This window comes from Henckelia pumila, chromosome 2 (assembly GCF_033568475.1).
Source record: "Henckelia pumila isolate YLH828 chromosome 2, ASM3356847v2, whole genome shotgun sequence".
NCBI lineage: Eukaryota > Viridiplantae > Streptophyta > Magnoliopsida > Lamiales > Gesneriaceae > Henckelia > Henckelia pumila.
Window position 1 is genome coordinate 177,274,541 of NC_133121.1, and position 6,704 is coordinate 177,281,244.

Below are 6,704 nucleotides of genomic sequence, written 5' to 3' on the forward strand. Positions count from 1 at the left end.
ATCAAGTCTATGCTGTCATTTAGTTCATCGCTTCAAAATCAGTATTCTCATTCATATTCTGAATCTGTAAAACAACTCTGCTCTTTCTCAAATTTGAATTGAATGATGTTTCAAGAATAACTTTTCCGCTTAACTAATCAGTTTCAGCTTTAAAAGTTATATTTATCATTCAATTACTAATTTTGTTTCTTCTTCTCTGTTTTCATTTCGTACAGATTCATCTTCAAAATTTTTGTGTGTCTCAAATCAAATCTGATCTGATATCAACAAATCATGTCTAAACTGATGTCATATACTTCAGTAGTATCATTTCAACACAAAGAAATCAGATTTCTTTTCATCATATCATCATAGCATTATCTCAAACTCGACTCAATAGCCGTTACAGGAATTATAATCATCAAGTGGCAACACATCAAGTCAAGTAATACCGAATCAGGTATTAAAGTGCTGAGAATATTCTCAACATTTGGAAAATCAACTCAGATAATCCATCAATCGAAGAATGATACAATGCAATCACATATAACCAACTCTCAGAACATCAGTCAATCAATCAATGCCACATTCTGTCGAATAAATCTAAAGTCTTAATCCTGACAATAGATTTTAACCATTCCTGTAATTTCATCATATCTCTATCTTATTCACAGCTATCTAGGCATATCTATATCACATCTGATACAGCGTATTCTAAAATTCTGATTAGTCTATTCGGACTATCTATTAATCAGAATATACTATGCTGTATTCACAGATATCAAAGTATTCAGAGTTGTTGAGAATCGGTATCATGTCAGATAAAGTTCATTCTCTAAATTCGATTCATCTGCTCTGACTATTCTTCAATTCAAGAATAATATGTACCTTTACTTCAAAAAGTACTCAAAGTCTTTTGATCGTCTATATCACTATTCACTAGTAAACCTAATGTCTCAATTTGAAACAATAATTCTTGGCTTACTGTGACATCTCGTACAATTCTGATCACGGATAAGTGATTCATTCGTACAGACAGATCATCGTATATAGTAATTTCAATCAATCTGTTCATAACTACCACCTGTTTACCTCATATGTACTGCTTCATCATGGTAGTTTCGCAAAATATCTTTCAAATCATAATCTCGTTTCAATTTATGGAGCTTCTAAATTATCACTGAATTCATCTGATCAATGATTTTCGACTTCATCAGAAACTCTCTGTACGTTTAACTTCGAAAACATACTAATTCTGTTACATCTATTTGCTTTATCTTCTGATAAAAAAATTATTGAACGAATACTGAATTCATTGTTGTGCATTTTCTTCAAAATCTGATATTTCTTTTCGAAAATATCAGACACAATCAGATAATCTGTAAGGCCCGAGATTATTTAATTTTAATCCGAGAATATTTAATTTGGGAATTTTTGGAGTTTAGATTTAAATTCTAATATTCTTAAATTATTTAGGATTGAAATTGAACTAAAAAGAAGATTCAAGGGCCAATTTGAAAATGGTAAAGAGTTGAAGGGCCAAAGTGCAATTATGGTTTTTTGAGTGGGACACTTGTCTACATATGCATGTTCACGTGTATTGTGTATGAAATTCATCAGATTTATCAATTCCTTCAGCCAAGAAACCGAGAGTTATCTTCTTCCTTGCAATTGTCATCTTAAATCTTCAATATCTCAAGACCCGTCCGATCGAATTAAATTTCGGGCATAGTTCCGTGATCCTTGAAATACAAGCTTCGTTTTGGTGTAAGTATCTTTATGATCCAGCATATTTCTAAATTGAGATGATACAGAACTCAGAATTTGATGTTAGATATGTGTTCTTGAGTTTCTATGTGTTGTATTATCGCAATCGGGTCGAAGAACGGATGTCGTTTGAAATTGATATTATTTTTCCAGCTAATATTCGAACCTAACCATGTCTGAGTTGCTGGTTTTTGATGATATATTGCTGATATGAGATGCTTGTGAGTTAGATTTGATTGATAGATTGGTTAAATTTCAGTTTCGGTTACCGATTTCGTACCGTTACACCGTCGGTTTGAAAAATGATCAAGTTTGAGTCTAGATTGTTTGAGCTGAGTATTATGTGAGTTCTTGCTGATTTTATTAGACATGTTTGATGTATTTTCAGATTGAAAACAGGGGAATTCAAGTTAAGAATCACGACTTCGAAACCGATCGACGGAAGAACAAGGTTTGTGACTTGTTAGACTTGAAGATTGAGAAGAGTATGAGCAGATTTTGATTGTGTTCTTGTTGTGCAGCTAGATCAGATTTGAAGAGATTTGAAACCAAGTTTGAAAGGTATAAGACAACCTTAGAACAAGGGCTTTGTACATTCAAGAGGTTTTCTTGAATGCCCTTCCAAAACCACATACTATGTGCTTATACTATGTGTTGTGTTTGCTTATATACTTTCTTTGTTAAATAAACTTGTTATTAGTTGGCTTTTAGTCTTATGCTTCTAGATTTTGATGCATTCATATTGAGCCAACAATCCTTGCAATTTTAATGGTAGATTCGCCAAAAGAATTTGGACGTTTGAATATAAATCGAGGAGCATAGGAGATAGATCGACTCCTATTGTTAGAAACCCGATATAGTGTTTCAAAGTCCGAGAAAAGAGTTCAACGCCACCCCGAAAGGGAGAGTAGGTGGGAGATTTGTTGGGTTCTTCTTCCCCGGGATCCCAAGAACCGATATAGAACTTGCTAGCAGATTTTTAAATCATGCATTGCACAAGATTGGTTTAATGCTTGTTGAGATGTTTATATGAGTATTTCTTTAAACTATATGTTATGCATGATCTAGTTGTTTTATACAGGGATTCAATTCTCGCCAGAGATATCCGGCTATTTCTATGTTTGTATGTGTGCATGGGAATAGATGGGGCGAGCACCGGACAAAGAAGGTTGTAAGAAGAACGAGATCAAGATTAGCATGTGGTGATTTCGGGTATAAGAAGTAGAGTTGTTGTTAACCTTTGTATCTAGATCTTGTGTATGTTTTGTTATAAACACTTGCACATAAAGACTTGTATGTATAGCAAAAATAAGAATATTTAAGCATATAGATATGTATGTTTGTCAAGAACAAGAGTATGTAAGATCTTGTGGGTTGTATATCAAGTTCCTTGTTTAGTTGCTTGATTAGTTCATGGATTTGCATGTTTTCATCTAGATTTTGATGTTGAATTCATGTTATATATGTTTGTCAATGTTTGAGGATCAAAACAGGGACAAAAGTATCATTTTTCCAACTGTTGGGAGGTGTAACCCGAGGGCCAGGCGCGCCCGCCCAGCCCAGAGGCGCGGCCGCGCCTAACCAAGGCAGTTTGGGTGCCTTGGCCCGAGCCCTAGGCGCGCCCGCGCGTCAAGGATTACTAAAAAAAAAAAAAATTGTTGACCTTTTGCGACGTGTTTTTGCGTCGCCAAATGTAAAGTTTTGTGTCGCCAAATGTCCTGTATTATTTATTTGATTTTAAGCGGATTAATATTCCGATTGAATATTTCTTGTTATTAATCGCCCTATAGGATGAGATTAGCACTCAAGGTCCCCACAACAGGTGGTATCAGAGCGTAAGTTCTGGACTGATTAGAGATAAGCGAGCGGGGTAGATCGAGTCCTCTTGATTGATTGATTATGATAGCATGATTTAATGTTTTATATTAAATTGATCACATGATTATGTGTATTGATTTTATAAGCATGCCATATTGCTTTATCAAGCATGTATTATTTGAGAATGAATCAGAACCGGTTTTGGATCAGAACTTGATCTCTAGAGAAGACATGAAAATGCTAATCAGAGGAGGACTGAAACAGAATGGGTGGGTCTGATATATTGATACAATTGTGTGCTAATCCTTTTGAATATCAGATATGCCTCCTCGTCAAGCGCCGGTTACTAGACAAACATTGGCCGTTCCTTCGCCAGAACAGGCAGATGTACCACAGGCCGCAGAAGCTCCTAGACCAGAACAGGGCAGTACATCCAATGACCCAATGGATGTTACAGCAACACCTATGGAGACTTTACTGAAAAGATTTCAATCCTTCAAGCCGCCTACTTTGAAAGGAACCGATAACTCAGTTGAATGTGAAGGCTGGTTTGAGGATATGGAAATGTTGTTTGATTCCCTAGACTATACAGATGATAGAAGAGTCAGATTGATTGGGCACCAACTACACGATGTTGCCAAAAGTTTGTGGATAACAACCAAGAGAGCTCTTGAAAATCGAGGTACAACTATCACTTGGAAAGTATTTACAAAAGAATTTTATCAACGTTTCTTTCCAGTATCGTACAAAAAGGACAAGGGTGCAGAGTTTGTAAATCTGAAACAGGGGAATCTGAATATAGAAGAGTACGTTGCCAAGTTCTCTACATTGCTAAAGTTTGCTCCACATGTAGCTGGAAGTGAAGAGGCCAAAGCTGATCAGTTCATTAATGGACTGAATCCAGATGTCTTTACCCTTGTGAACTCTGGAAGGCCGAATAACTTTGCTGATGCACTTGATAGGGCAAAGGAAGCGGAGGCTGGTTTGATTAAACAGAGAGGAGCATCGTTTGTTGCACAGACTCAACGACAACCACAACCCCCAACTCAGTTTCAGCAATCATCTCCCAGATTTGAAGGAGGTAGCAGTAGCGGTGGTAAGAAAGATTATCTGAAAGCTAAAGGAAAGCTAAAATTAAGAAGTCAGGCAGTGGTTCATCCAGCTCTGGTGGGCCAAGATAGAGCAGTGCTGGCCAGGGTTCAGGCTATACAGGAATGTATTGCAACAAATGTGGAGAAAGACATTCCAGTGATCAGTGCAGAGGTGTGTTTGGGAATTGCAACATATGCCATCATCCAGGACATTTTGCCAAAGTATGTCCACAGCGTGGTCTTGTGAGGTCTCAAGGTGCAGGGTCATCACGATCAGTGGCTCAGCCTGAAAGTCAAGAATCTACTGTACACTCCTTCCAGCCACAACCTCAGCAACAGAATAGAGAAGGAGGTAGCCAAGCAACGAATCAACCTCCAAGACAACAAGCTCGAGTCTTTGCCTTGACTGATGAGCAGGCTCAGGCAGCACCTGATGACGTTATAGCAAGTAACTGTACTCTTTGTGGTTATCTTGCTTATGTGCTCGTAGATACATGTGCATCCCATATGTTTATATCTGAACAATTTGCTACATTACATGCATTACCTGTTGAGCCATTATCTGCTGTAGTATCTATATCTTCACCTTTGGGGAGTGGTATAGTATCAGTGAAATCTGTCAGAGATTGTATACTACAGTTTGAAGATAATGTGATAGAGATAGACTGTATTGTACTTGGGTTGTCAGACTTTTATTGCATTATTGGTATCAATATGTTAACCAAGTACAGGGCTACCGTAGACTGTTTTCAGAAGGTTGTGAGATTCAGACCAGAAATGGCAGGGGAATGGAAATTCTATGGTAAAGGTTCGAGATCTCGAATACCGTTGATATCAGTTCTATCTATGACTCGTTTATTGCAGAAAGGGGCAGAGGGATTCTTTATTTATGCAGTAGATGTGCTGAAACCTAGCCCAGAATATGCAGATCTGCCAGTGGTTAGTGAGTTTGCTGATGTATTTCCAGATGAAATTCCAGGATTACCTCCAGCTCGGGAGATATACTTCAGTATTGAATTGATGCCAGGTACGTTACCGATTTCTAAGGAACCTTACAAAATGGCACCAATAGAGTTGAAAGAGTTAAAGACCAATTTGAAGATCTTTTAACAAAAGGGTACATTAGACCGAGTGTTTCACCCTGGGGTGCTCCGGTTCTATTTGTACAAAAGAAAGACGGCTCAATGAGACTTTGCATTGACTACCGGCAACTGAACAAGGCAACGGTAAAGAATAAATATCCATTGCCTAGAATAGATGATTTGTTTGACCAGTTGCAAGGTTCCTCAGTGTATTCCAAGATTGATTTGAGATCCGGATATCATCAGTTGAGAGTTCGGGATGAAGATATACCGAAGACCGCATTTTGGTGTAAGTATCTTTATGATCCAGCATATTTCGAAATTGAGATGATACAGAACTCAGAATTTGATGTTAGATATGTGTTCTTGAGTTTCTATGTGTTGTATTATCGCAATCGGGTCGAAGAACGGATGTCGTTTGGAATTGATATTATTTTTCCAGCTAATATTTGAACCTAAACATGTCTGAGTTGCTGGTTTTTGATGATAAATTGCTGATATGAGATGCTTGTGAGTTAGATTTGATTGATAGATTGGTTAGATTTCAGTTTCGGTTACCGATTTCGTACCGTTACGCCGTCGGTTTGAAAAATGATCAAGTTTGAGTCTAGATTGTTTGAGCTGAGTATTATGTGAGTTCTTGCTGATGTTCTTAGACATGTTTGATGTATATTCAGATTGAAAACAGGGGACTTCAAGTTAAGAATCACGACTTCGAAACCGATCGACGGAAGAACAAGGTTTGTGACTTGTTAGCCTTGAAGATTGAGAAGAGTATGAGCAGATTTTGATTGTGTTCTTGTTGTGCAGCTAGATCAGATTTGAAGAGACTTGAAACCAAGTTTGAAAGGTATAAGACAACCTTAGAACAAGGGCTTTGTACATTCAAGAGGTTTTCTTGAATGCCCTTCCAAAACCACATACTATATGCTTATACTATGTGTTGTGTTTGCTTATATACTTTCTT